Source organism: Hyla sarda, chromosome 8, assembly GCF_029499605.1.
Source record: "Hyla sarda isolate aHylSar1 chromosome 8, aHylSar1.hap1, whole genome shotgun sequence".
NCBI classification, from domain to species: Eukaryota; Metazoa; Chordata; class Amphibia; order Anura; family Hylidae; genus Hyla; species Hyla sarda.
In genome coordinates this window covers 141,359,616-141,374,638 of record NC_079196.1, presented here as the reverse complement: position 1 = coordinate 141,374,638, position 15,023 = coordinate 141,359,616, and positions in this window count along the sequence as shown.

Below are 15,023 nucleotides of genomic sequence, written 5' to 3'. Positions count from 1 at the left end.
ATTAGTTATGAATGGGGCCTTCATGAATTGAATTTATCCAGCACATCCTACATATTCTCAATTAGATTTAGATCTGGGAAATTTGGAGGCCAAGTTCATGTTCCTCAAACGATTCCGGAACAATCTTTGCAGTGTGACAGGATGCATTATCTTACCATAAGAATTTATTGCCATTAGAAAATATTGTTGCCATGAAGATGTGTCTAAAACATTGTTTGGGTACAGTGCATTTGGAACCACACTATATAATGACAAAGTGAAGACAGAGTGTTAAAAATCTTTGCTGTAATTGGCAGCAATTACAGTTTCCAGTCATCTGGGGCATGATGCCACAAGGGTTGCACACCTGCATTTGGGAATTTCTGCCATTCGATTCTTCAGATCCTCTAAAGCTGTGTCTGGTTCGATGGAGACAAATGATAGAACCTCTCTGGAGAGACCAAAAAAATGGCTATTGGGTTCAAGACTCTGTAAATGTCCTTGAGTGGCCCAGCCAGAGTTGTCCCTATACCACTCCTGTGTTGTCGTGGCTGTGTGCTTAGGGTCATTGGGAGAAAGATATCATTGTGCAAATAAAGTTATTTTTACTCCGTTTGACTGGAGGCATTTGTTGAAAATTTCCCCTGCATTTATTAAAGAGGTGCACGGTCTTCATAAAGGGCAATGTGACTTAAAAGTAAACAAGTTTCTATGTGTGGTCTGGGCTGGTGTGAGGATGCGCAAAAAATTGCAACACTTTTTTACTGAATAAAGCTAACCATGCCAGTCGAAATGCAAAAAAATTGTTGACTTTTTATCACCAAAGTAATGGGTTTGAAAACTTCACTTCAAACATTAAAATATGGTGCCACAATTTTCCCTATATGATAATTGGGTCCAAATATAGTCAGTAAATCCTCTCCTATGGTCCTCACCAATGCAATGATTTCACCACAAAACACAATAAGGCTAGGTTTCCACTTGTTTTTTTTTGTAAACCTAAAAAAATGCCAGCAAAAACGCCAGAAAAACTGCCACGTTTTTCCTGAGTTTTGGCAGTTTTTCTGGCGTTTTCTCTGGTGTGTGGAAACAGCCAAATTTGTCCCCTGTGGCAGTTTTTTCACTGCCTTCAGGTACCACTCTGTGGGTCGGATGCTGAGCGCCCAGTCCACAGAGTGTAAGGAGATGAGGAGTGATGTATAGCATCACTACTCCCCTCCCTGGGCTGTATAGTATACAGGGGGGCATAGTGTACCCGTGTATACAGGAGTTGGGAATCCTGTCACCAGACGACAGGATTCCCTGCTCCTACAGGCCCTTTTGGGCGGTATACAGAATATACAGCTATCCATAGATAGCTGTATATAGTGTATACAGAACAGGAGGTCCACTTACCTCCCTCGTTTCTGTCCCCGCTGGTCCATGTAGCTCTGCCCCCTAGTGATAATGTCATTGGGGGCAGAGCTACAGACGGGATCCAGGCTAGTAAGTCTGAAGCTCTGTTAACATTGTCCGTTTTGGATAATGTGAACAGACCCTTCTTGCAGTGTCTACCCAGACAGGGAGACTCCAGCTGTTGCTAAACTACAACTCCCAGCATGCCCAGACAGCCAAAGGCTTTCTGGGCATGCTGGGAGTTGTAGTTTTGCACCAATTGGAGGCTCCCTGTTTAGGTAGACATTGCATTATGGGCACTCTCCCCTGCGGAGAGCTCAAAAAATGTCCTAACCCATTTTTTTTTCTTTGTTCTCATTTCAGATCCGTGTATGCAGAGGATTACGGCAGATTTGATGGATTATGATAGATGAACTGGATTTTTTTATTTTAATAAAATGGTTAATGAGGCCTGTGGGGGAGTGTTTTTTAAAATAAAATAATTTTTCCAATGTGTTTTTTTTTATTGAATCTTCAGGCTTAGTAAGGGAGGCTGTCTAATAGACGTAATCCATTACGAAGTCGGGGTTAAGCGTTAGCCCCAAAAATAGCTGCTGCTAACCCCCAATTATTACCCCGGTACCCACCTCCACAGGGGTGCCAGGTCAGACTTTTGCTGCTTGGTTGGTATTTGGCTGATACTGAAAAACCCTATGCGTTTATCTTTTATTCATTTATGAAAAAGAAAGGAAAGGGTTCCCTGTATATCCAGTATCAGCCAGCTACCAAGAAAGCAGCAACAGCCTGACTTTACCAGGGTGGGCGAGGACCATTGTTACTGGTCCTCCCCAGCCTAAATAACGCCAGCCTGTTACCGCTTAGGCCCAGGAGTGCCATTTTTGACGCTCCGGGCCTGTTGGTACCGGCTCTTCCAGGCACCCCTGTGGCTTTGGGTACCGGGGTAATAATTGGGGGTTAGCGCCAGCTGTTTTTGGGGCTAACGCTAAGCCCCAGCTTAGTAATGGATTCCGTCTATTAGACAGCCTCCATTACTAAGTCTGAAAATTCAATAAAAATACAAAAAAACACATTGGAAAAATTATTTTATTTAAAAAAAAAACACACCCCCACAGCCCTCGTTAACCATTTTATTAAAAAATTCAGTTAATCCGTCGTAATCCATCGAATCCACCATAATCCTCTGCATACACGGATCTGAAACGAGAAGAAAAAAAAATGGGTTAGGACATTTTTTGCGCTCTCCGCAGGGGAGAGCGCCCATAATGTAATGTCTTCCCAAACAGGGAGCCTCCAATTGGTGCAAAACTACAACTCTCAGCATGCCCAGACAGCCTTTGGCTGTCTGGGCATGCTGGGAGTTGTAGTTTAGCAACAGTTGGAGTCTCCCTGTCTGGATAGACACTGCCAGAAGGGTCTGTTCACATTATCCAAAACAGACAATGTTAACAGAGCTTCAGACTTACCAGCCGGGATCCCGTTTGTAGCTCCGCCCCCTAATGACGTAATCACTATGGGCGGAGCTACATGGACCTGCTGGGACTTGACAGAGGTAAGGGGACTTCTCCATCTTCTGTATACACTATAGATAGCTATATATAGTGTATACCGCCCAAAGGGTTAACCTACACTGTCCAGCAGTGTAAGTTACACTCTTTCCTTGCCGGGCTGGCTTAGCGCACAGCTCAGCAAGGGGTTAAGTGAGCCAGCAATGTGAATACTGTATACACATTGCAGGCTCACTGTAAGTTATTGCTGGTCAGTAGGTATAAGATGTATATTGACTGCTCAGCATCAGCTGTTCTCCCGGCTCTGTAGCCTTGAAAACAGCTGATCCTGACAGTTACTTCAGGAGGATCGCAGCGAGTGCCAGGAGGAGTGACATCCACTGTGATCTGACCCTTACTGCAGGTACTACTACTCCCAACATGGAGCACACTCTTCTCCATGCTGGGAGCTGTAGTACCTGCATTAATAGACAGATCGCAGCGAGTGTAACTTCTGACACCCGCTGTGATCCTCCTGTATAATGTATACATATGGGCGGCTGCTCTTCTATGGTCCCCTGCACTGACGTATATATACACATATTCCTATTTCCCACAGAGAGTTGTGATTGGCTGGAACCATCTGGCCACTCACAGCTCTGCGGGAAATATGAATATGTGTATATATACGTCAGTGCAGGGGACCATAGAAGAGCGGCCGCATCTATACATTATACAGGAGGATCGCAACGGACCCAGGCAATCTTTCAATTAGTACAGGTAACTACTACTTCCATCATGGAACAGTTTTTCCAAGCTGGGAGTAGTAGTACTACCTAAAAAATGGAAAAAGAAATAAAAAGTCAAAAACACACACTACATTTTTATTATTGTCGGCTACACTTTTAGTGGCCTACCCGCCCACATAAATTGATCCCTGTTTAAAAATTAATAAAAATTTTGTTATAAAAAAGATCAATTTCGTTAAATACAATTTTTTCCATCTCCAATGTATCTTTTTTATTATTTTTAATGGTACCCTACTAAATTTTAATAAAAAAAAGGTATCTCCATCACTTTTTTGGATCACTAAAGTCCAAAAAAGAATAAAAACTGCCTGAAAAAACGCCAAAGTTAAAACCCACATGGCATTTTTCTTGCCGTTTTTTCACTCCCATAGACTTCTATGGGAGTAAAACGCCAAGATTTTCCCGGAAAAAACGCCAAAGTCTCGACAAGAGATCGTTTTTTAAAAACTCCCAAGGAGCCCAAAAACGCCAAAAGGATAAAAAATAAAAAAACGCCAAACTGAAAAACGCCAAGTGGATTTGGCATTTTGCAGTTTACTATTGACTTGTAGCTAACATCTGGCCGCAGCGTTTTTTTCACCAAAAAAAACGCCATGTGGCAGAATGGGTAGTGATTAAGCCGCACAGCGGCAAGGTGCAAGAAGACTCTTACTCTCCGTCCTTGCCATACTATTGTTGCTTTCCAATCTACACCTTGTGATTTGCCTAGTTGGTGGACATTATTACCGTCATTCACATTCCTGGGTTACTGCTTCTAAGAAGAGCAAAGAAATAAGGAGGCACTCACGGTTTTGTCGGGGTGACAGCAAGCTTCTTTATTTCAGGTGCGGCGTGCGATCATCGGCGTGGGACGCCAGACCAGTGCAGACAGGTAGTGACAAATGTTTCACGCCCCTTCTGGGCGTTTCTCCAGACTCGCCTTCCTCCTGCTTCACGCACAGGTAAATACTCCGCCCAGCGTGACGTCAGGGGGAAGGGTTAGTGTCTCGATGTGAAATAAAACCACAATTTAAAAACAAGACAGCTGTATGCAAAAATCAAACATGAGAAGCAACATAATAGTACTTATAGAAATACACTAAGGTCAAGGCGATCATTCAAGCCCAAATTACCTTGAGCATTGAGTTCGAGGATAAGTCTAGCCTCTCGTTGCAACAGGGTTTTTAGCCGATCCATGCCTTCCTTTTGATTAACCCTTTCTATATCTAAAAAGTAGGGATGCACCGATATAACGGCGGCCGATACATATCGGCCGAAAATAGCTTTTTCGGCAAAATGCCGAAACAACTAAAAATGTGCCGATAATGACCCACCTCCCCTGCCCGCCCACAGCACAAGTTACAAACACTGCCAGTGGCAGAGGCACTCGTGGGCGGTGCAGGGGGGGTTGCGCTCTCCGGGATAGGATTAGGAATACTTCTTTTTATGTGCCCGGGCCGGCTCCTGTGTGTGGCTACTGGCAAAGTCTGTCCGGGCATGCTGGGAGTTGTAGTTTCACAACAGCTGGAGGCACCCTGGTTTTTAGTACACAGTATTAGTTTTTATATGCTCTGGTCGGCCACCGGGAGCCGGCCCGGGCACATAAAAAGAAGTATTCCTAATCCTATCCCTGTGTCCCGAAAAATCTTTTCGGGACATAAGGATGTCCGCCGGTCACTCACCATTCCCCGGCGTCCTCCCACGATCCTCCTTCGGTCCTTTGCTTCTCCGCCTCTATGGTCGTACGCACGGGACGTCACTGATGTCCCGTGCGTACAACCATAGAGACGCAGGAGGACCGCAGGATCGTCGCAGGAGAACGCACGCCGGCCGGGGCCTGGTAAGTGACCGCGTCATCTTCTTCAGTATTCCGGTCACCGCTCCTCCGGTCCCGGCACCTACTGCTATGGTCCATGGGCCATAGCAGTAGATGTGACCCTGGGCCGGAGGAGCGGTGACCGGAACACTGTGGGGGCAGCAGTACAGACATACAGCCTCCAGCCATACACTGTATATGGCTGGAAGCTGTATGTCTGTGGGGTGGGGTGAGCTGCCTAATATTGTTGGGGGAACTGCCTAATATTGTGGGGGGGGGGGAGCTGCCTAATATTGTTGGGGGGAGCTGCCTAATATTGTGGGGGGGGGGGGAGCTGCCTACTATTGTGGGGAACCTGCCTACTATTGTGGGGGAACTGCTGACCTAATGTGGGGGGGAGCTGCCTAATATTGTTGGGGGGAGCTGCCTAATATTGTGTGGGAACTGCCTACTATTGTTGGGGGGAGCTGCCTACTATTGTGGGGAACCTGCCTACTATTGTGGGGGAAATGCTGACCTAATTTGGGAACCTGCCTACTGTTGTGGGGGAGCTGCCTACTATTGCGGGGGAGCTGCCTACTAATGTGGGGGAACTCCCGACCTAATGTGGGGGAACTCCCGACCTAATGTGGGGGAGCTGGCAATCCTAATGTGGGGGAATCTAATCTAATCTAATGAGCGGAGCGCTGCATTTTACCAGAAGACGGGGAGAAGTCATTTTCGGTATTGGTTTCGGACGGACATTTTTTTTTATTTCGGTTTCGTTTCGGTTCTAAAATTTCCATTTCGGTGCACCTCTACTAAAAAGGTAAGGTAGGAGGCATCGCTGGAATGGCAGGTTACAATGTGTTCAATCAGCCTGGGGCTACCATGTCCTGTTTTTATAGAATGTACATGTTCCCTAAATCTAATATTTAGAGCTCGTTTAGTGCACCCTATATAAAACCTCTTGCAGGGGCAGAGTATTTCATAAATGACAAAATTAGTCCGACAGCAAATTACATCTTTGAATTTAATATTTTTACCTCCAATATTTATCATTTTTTCTGGATTGATGAAACTACACCAGTTACAAGAATTACAGCAATAATTCCCTGGGGATAAAGTTCTACTTAACCAGTTCTTGTCATGTTTTTTCACCTCAAATTTACTTTGAACTAATTCATTTTTCAGATTCCTGGTTTTACGGAACGCTATCAAGGGTTTATTTTTAGTAATATCCCTTAAGATAGTATCGTTCTGCACCAGGAACCAGTTATCACAAATAATTTTCTTAATTCTTTCAGCCATCGGGCTGAATTGAAAAGAAAAAGTAAAAGAGGGAGTTTTCTCCTTTTTATGATCACTGTATTTCTTGTCCTTTCAGAAGGTCGCTTCTTTTTTGTTTCGAAGCTCTTTCCAGAGCCTGATTAAGGATGGGTTCGGGGTAGCCTCTAATTAATAAGCGTTTTTTCAGGTCCAGTGCCTGCAATATAAAATCTTCGTTGCTGCTGTTCACTCTTTTTAATCGTAGAAACTGTCCATATGGGACAGCTTTTTTTACATGTGTGGGGTGGTAAGACTCATAATGCAGCAATGAGTTGCAGGCAGTGGGCTTGCGATAGCCCTTCGTTTTTAGGCTATTGTTCTCTAAGTTAATCAATACATCCAAGAATTCTAGTTCCTTGCCACCTACTTTACTGGTAAATTTTAGATTCATGTCATTGGATGCGTTCAGTTCAGACACGAAGTCCGCAAAAGCGGACTCCGTGTCTGTCCATACAATGAACACGTCATCCACGAATCGTCTGTAGCATGCTATCGACTTCAAATGTTTATTCTTACCCGAAAAAATATATTTTTTCTAAAACATAGCTACAAATAGGTTAGCCAGTGTACACGCCACTGGCGTCCCCATAGCTACGCCTCCCGTCTGTGTGAACCATTGTTCACCGAATTTAAAGGAGTTGTTTGATAGAATAAATTCGAGGGATTCACAGATGAAGTCGATGCATGCCTCACTCTTATCAGACGATGATAAAAAATCTCATACCACCTCTACTGCTAAATCTTGAGGTATACTTGTATAGAGGCTTTCTATGTCCACAGACGTAAGAATGCAGTCTGCTGGCCATGAAAGTCCTTCTAATGTTAACAAAAACTCATTTGTATCTTTGACTAGGGATGAAATTTCAGATAGAAGTGGATGAAGTAACCAGTCCACAAATTTTGAGATGGGTTCAGTTAGGGTCCCCACACCGGAGACGATTGGTCGTCCGGGTGGAGACTCTAAAGTTTTATGTACTTTAGGAAGGAAGTACCACTGGGCAACCCTAAGAGATTTAGGGAGTAGTTTTTCTGCCATTTTTTTTAGATAGAACCCCCTTTTCCGTGTCGTAGTAAGGACTGTAATTTACTTGTGGTTTTACTTAAAGGGTTGGAGGAAAGTTTTTGATAGAATCTATTATCGTTAAGCTGTCTATTTGCTTCCTGGATGTAATAGCTTTTTTTCATAAGGACTATATTTCCTCCCTTATCTGATTTTTTAATTTCTATGTCATCTCTTTTTTTCAGTTGTTCTAAAGCTAATTATTCTTCCCTACTGATGTTATCACCATGTACAGGGTATTTGAGTGCTCTAATGTTTTCTAGAACTCTTTTTTGAAAAAGATCTAAACTACTCCCAGGTGCCAAAGGGGGGCAGAAAGTAGATCTATTACCTCCAGTGAATTCCTGGACCTGAAAGGTGGTTTGCGACATGTCAAACTCTGAGGGACTTGAATCATTTTCATTTAGTAGGTTTATAAGGGATTCCAAGCCCTCCAGTTCCGCTTCTGGGGCATCCTGGAAGACACTGAATCCCAAAGGACCTATGCTGACGGGGATCTCTCCCTCTAGTCTGAGTTGCATATAACGAAGTTTATTAGTACAAAAAAACTTTTTTAGATTCATTTTTCTTACAGTTTTGAAAAGATCGATTTCAAACTGTGTAATATCGAACTGTTCAGTTAGACAATAATTAAGGCCTTTTTTCAGTAAACTTTCGGTATGCCCATCTATTGTTAGGTCAGTCAAGTTACTAATGGCCAGAGTGTCCTGACAGTCGTTTATTGTTTCCATGACACGTTCTTCCGCTTCTGACTTATACTTTTGTTTCGCCCATCTTTGATGTCCCCTCCTTGTTTTCCTCCTAAAGGGTGCATTGATGTAGATGTAGATGGGATATTAGTCAGTTGTTCTTTTGTAAGGACGTTTTCTTCACTCTTGTCACTGCGACTTGACTCCTCAGTACCACTTGATTCTGAATCCGTAGTCCAATAGTCGCTTTTTTTGTAATTTTTTTTTTGGTATATTGATTTTTATTATTACGTCGGTTTCTGGGATTTCTTTGTTTTCTCCCACTTTTGGCAAAGGTAAAAATCTTGTCGGTATCGTAGTCTGTTTTGTCCCGAATAAACTTGTCTTTTTTAGTATCCTTAATAACCGCATACTGCTTCTATGTTGGGGCAAATACTGGTTTTGAATTTGCATCTTATCTCCATTGTGGGATATCTGATGCTGTCAGTAATGCAGTAATTTACCACTTTTTACATGCATACATGACTGCATGGTGCTGGTCCCCAGTACAATTGCCATATATTGCTCACACACCCCTGATGAAGTTAAAAGACATATTGTGGCAGAAATGTGTTTCATAGCTTCCCTCCCTATGGGACTATTGTACATTTGCTTTACCTGTTCTCTCCATGGTGTATTACCGTGGTAACTTTACCTTTATTGTGTCTTGTGTTGGATCATTGCTATGGTCAGGACCATAGGAGAGCATTTACTGATGGTATTTGGACCTAATTATCATATATGGAGAATTGTGGCACCATATTTTACTGTTTTGAATTAAATGTTAAGTTTTAAGAGATTCAAGTCTTCCCATTACTATTGTCTATTGCCTTGAACACAAGCTACTTGGTTTCAGAAACCTTAATTATCTGCTGTATTGGTTTGTTTGCAGTTTTTTCATCAAAAACTGCAAGACTAATGATAAATTCTCCTAATGCCTTGTTGTAAGGTGAACCTTTGGCCTAGCCTGAGGTCCAGAACACTCTGAATCAGGTTTTCATTACAGCCCCTGAAGAACTACCCCACTAAATAATGCTGCCACCACCGTGCGTTACTGTAGGGATGTTGGGCAGGTGATGAGCAGTGCCTGGTTTCCTCCAGCCATGATGCTTAGAATTGAGGCAAAAAAAGTTAGAGCAGACCAGAGAATATTTATAGTTTGGACATTTACACATGCGGGAGTACCACATATGATTGTTTATTTTGTATTAAAATTTTTTATTTAACCTGTAGAGGGGACACAGGGTGTACAGGTATGTTCTGCATCCCTGGTCCTTAAGGACGCAGGGCGTACCTGTACGCCCTGGTCCCGTTTAGAGAGTTTAAATCGTTATCTCCAGTGGAGAATGGGTTAAACCCGGGTCCCGGTTGCTACGGGCAGCCAGAACCCACGGTTAATGCCGGGCACGGGCGATCAGGCCGATGCCCGGCATTAGACATGTGCAATTCGGTTCGGCACGAATGTCTAATTTACCGAATTTTACCATTTTCGGGCATTCGGACTGATCCGAATGCACGAAAACATATTTTGAACATTCCCGAATAGCCACGATAATCTGAATAGCACAATAACGAATGCATTCGTTATTTACCGAATGCATGCGGTAAATAACAAATGCATTCGTTATCCGTAAACAAATGTAAAGAATTCATTCTAGTAACAAAAATAATAAGGATACAGATACGGTTTGATTTTTCGGATACATTCGGTATTCGGGTACATTCGGTAAATCTTTTTATTCTTTTTTTCACTTTAGCGATTCTAAAAAATTATGGAGATACCTTTTTTATTAAAATTTTGCAGGGTACCATAAAAAAATAATAAAAAAGATACAGTAGTGATGGAAAAAAATGTATCTAACGAAATGTATCTTTTTTATTATGAAATGTTTATTAATTTTTAAACAGGGATCAATTTATGTGCACGGGTAAAGCACTAAAAATGTAGCCGACAATAATAAAAATGTAGTGTGTGCGTGTTTTTCACTTTTTTTTCATTTTTTTTAAGGTAGTACTACTACTCCCAGGATAGAACACACTCTTCCATGATGGGAGTAGTAGTTACCTGTACTAATTGACAGATCTCCGGGGTCCCTTGCGATCCTCTTGTATAATGTATAGATGCGGCGGCCGCTCTTCTATGGTCCCCTGCACTCACGTATATATGCACATATTCATATTTCCCGCAGAGCTGTGATTGGCCAGATGGTTCCAGCTCTCTTTGAGAAATAGGAGTATGTGTTTATATACGGCCGTGCAGGGGACCATAGGAGAGCGGCCGCCGTATCCATACATTATACAAGAGCATCACAGCGGGCGTCAGGATTGATACCCTCAGTGATCTTTCCTTTACTACAAGTACTACTACTCCCAACATGGAGTACACTGCTCCATGCTGGGAGCTGTAGTACCTGCATTAATAGACAGATTGCAGCGGGTGTCAGAAGTTACACTCGCTGCGATAGGTCTATTAATGCAGGTACTACCGCTCCCAGCATGGAGCAGAGTGTGCTCCATGTTGGGAGTATTCGTACCTGCAGTAAGGGACAGATCTCAGCGGATGTCACTCCTCCTGACACCCGCTGCAATCGTCCTTATGTGAATGTCAGGATCAGCTGTTCTCAGGGCTACAGAGTCGGGAGAACAGCTGAGGCTGAGCCGTAGGTATACATCGTATATCTACTGCCCAGCAAGAACTTACAGTGAACCTGCAATGTGTATACAGTATACACATTGCTGGCTCACTTAACCCCTTGCTGAGCTGGGCAATATGCGCAAGCCCAGCAAGGAAAGAGTTAACTTACACTGCTGGACAGCGTAGGTTAACCCTTTGGGCGGTATACACTATATACAGCTATCTATAGATAGCTGTATATAGTGTATACAGAAGATTAAGTCCGCTTACTTCCCTCGAGTACCGGGCAGGTCCGTGTAGCTCTGCCCCCTAGTGATGACGTCATTAGGGGGCGGAGCTACAGAAGGGAACAAGGCTAGTTAATCTGAAGCTCTGTTCACATTGTCCGTTTTGTATAATGTGAACAGACCCTTCTGGCAGTGTCTACCCAGACAGGGAGACTCCAGCTGTTGCTAAACTTAAACTCCCAGCATGCCCAGACAGCCAAAGGCAGTCTGGGCATGCTGGGAGTTGTAGTTTTGCACCAATTGTTGTTTTTCCAATGTGTTGTGTTTTGTTTTTTATTGAATTTTCAGGCTTAGTAGTGGAAGCTGGTCTTATTGACCGAATCCATTACTAAGCCAGGGCTTAGTGCTAGCCCCAAAAACAGCTAGCGCTAACCCCCAATTATTACCCCGGTACCCACCGCCACAGGGGTGTCGGGAAGAGCCGGTACAAACAGGGCCGGAGCGTCAAAAATGGTGCTCCTGGGCCTAGGCGGTAGCAGGCTGACATTATTTAGGCTGGGGAGGGCCAGTAACAATGGTCCTCGCCCACCCTGGTAACGTCAGACTGTTGCTGTTTGGTTGGTATTGTGCTGAGAATGAAAATACGGGGAACCCTAGACGTTTTTTTATTTAAATAAATAAATAAAAAGACGCATAGGGTTCCTTGTATTTTCATTCTCAGCACAATACCAACCAAATAGCAACAGCCTGATGTTACCAGGGTGGGCGAGGACCATTGTTACTGGCCCTCCCCAGCCTAAATAACGCCAGCCTGTTAACGCCTAGGCCCAGGAGCGCCATTTTTGACGCTCCGGGCCTGCTGGTACCGGCTCTTCCCGGCACCCCTGTGGCTGTGGGTACCAGGGTAATAATTGGGGGTTAGCGCTAGCTGTTTATGGGGCTAATGCTAAGCCCCGACTTAGTAATGGATTCAGTCAATAAGACCAGCTTCCACTACTAAGCCTACACATAAGGACGATCGCAGCGGGTGTCAGGAGGAGTGACATCCCCTGGGATCTGTTCCTTACTGCATGTACTAATACTCCCAACATGGAGCACACTCTGCTCCATGCTGGGAGCTGTAGTACCGGTATTAATAGACATATCGCAGCGAATGTAACTTCTGACACCCGCTGCAATCTGTCTATTAATGCAGGTACTACAGCTCCCAACATGGAGCAGAGTGTACTCCATGTTGGGAGTAGTAGTACTTGTAGTAAAGGAAAGATCACTGCGGGTATCACTCCTGACACCCGCTGTGATGCTCCTGTATAATGTATGGATGCGGTGGCCGCTCTCCTATGGTCCCCTGCACGGCCGTATATATACACATATTACTATTTCTCACAGAGAGCTGTGATTGGCTGGAACCATCTGGCCAATCACAGCTCTGCGGGAAATATGTGTATATATACGTGAGTGCAGGGGACCATAGGAGAGCGGCCGCCGCATCTATACATCATACAAGAGGATCGCAAGGGACCCCAAACATCTGTCAATTAGTACAAGTAACTACTACTCCCATCATGGAAGAGTGTGTTCCGTGCTTGGAGTAGTAGTACTACTTAAATTTTTTTTTTTTTAAAGTGAAAAACACGCACACACTACATTTTTATTATTGTCGGCTACATTTTTAGTGCTTTACTCGCTCACATAAATTGATCCCTGTTTAAAAATTCATAAACATTTCATAATAAAAAAGATACATTTCGTTAGATACAATTTTTTCCATCACTACTGTATCTTTTTTATTATTTTTTTATGGTACCCTACGAAATTTTAATAAAAAAGGTATCTCCATAACTTTTTAGGATCGCTAAAGTCCAAAAAAGAATAAAAAGATTTACCGAATGTACCCGAATACCGAATGTATCCCAAAAAAAATCAAACCGAATGTATCCGGAAAAAATTAAACCGAATACCGAATGTATCCGAAAAATCAAACCCGAAAATATTACTGAACCGAAAAAATTTTCAAAAACGAAAAGAAAATGTTTCTAGTGCACAAGTCTACCCGGCATTAACCTTTTAAACGCCACGATCAAAGTGGATTGCGGCGTCTAAAGCGAAAGTGAAAGAATCCCAGCAGCTCACCGGAGCTGATCGGGACTATTGTGACAAAATCATGATGTCCCAGTCAGCTTACCGGACAACAGGAGGGTGCTTACCTGCCTCTCCGTCATCCATACAGCGATCTACTGCTCCATGCCTGCTCAGCAGGCAAGAGCAGCAGAGCGCAGGTAACACTGATCAATACTATAGATTGAGTGGTGCAGATTAACAAAAAAAATAGTAAGAAGTGTAAAAAAAATGTAAGTTTATTAACCCCTTCCCTATTAAAAGTTTAAATCACACCCCTTTTCCCCTTTTTTAAATACCGTATTTATCGGGGTATACCACGCACCGGCCTATAACACGCACCCTCATTTTACCAAGGATATTTGGGTAAAAAAAGTTTTTTACCCAAATATCCACGGTAAAATGAGGGTGCGTGTGTGCGCGTGTATACCCTGATACACCCCCAGGAAAGGCAGGGGGAGAGAGGCCGTCGCTGCCCGCTTCTCTCCCCCTGCCTTTCCTGGGGTCTAGAGCCCTGCTGCCGGCCCTTCTCACCCCCTGGCTATCGGCGCCGCTGCCCGTTCTGTCCCCCTGACTATCGGTGTCGGGGGAGAGAAGCGGCGCCGACTGCCAGGGGGAGAGAAGGGGCAGCGGCACCCATTGCCAGCGCCGCTGCCTCCCCCCATCCCCGGTGGCATAATTACCTTTTGCCGGGGTCGGGTCCCCCCCCCCCCCCCCCCCAATGTGAACGTACAGGGTACACTCACATGGGCGGAGGATTACAGTAAGTATCCGGCTGCAAGTTTGAGCTGCGGCAAATTTTCTGCCACAGCTCAAACTGCCAGCGAGAAACTACTGTGAACCCCCGCCCGTGCGACTGTACCCTAAAAACACTACACTAACGCACAATAAAATAAAAAGTAAAAAACACTACATATACACATACCCCTATACAACCCCCCTCCCCTCCCCAATAAAAATGAAAAACGTCTGGTACGCCACTGTTTCCAAAACGGAGCCTCCAGCTGTTGCAAAACAACTACTCCCAGTATTGCCAGATAGCCACTGACTGTCTAGGCATGCTGGGAGTTTTACAACAGCTGGAGGCACCCTGTTTGGGAATCACTGGCGTAGAATACCCCTATGTCCACCCCTATGCAAGTCCCTAATTTAGGCCTCAAATGCGCATGGTGCTCTCACTTTGGAGCCCTGTGGTATTTCAAGGCAACAGTTTAGGGCCACATACGGGGTATCGCCATACTCGGGAGAAATTGTGTTAAAAATTTTGGGGGGTATTTTCTGCTTTTACCCTTTTTAAAAATGTAAAATTTTTGGGAAAAGAGGCATTTTAGGTAAAAAAATATTTTTTTTTTACATATGCAAAAGTCGTGAAACACCTGTGGGGTATTAAGGTTCACTTTACCCCTTGTTACGTTCCCCAAGAGGTCTAGTTTCCAAAATGGTATGCCATGTGGTTTTTTTTTTTTGCTATCCTGGCACCATAGG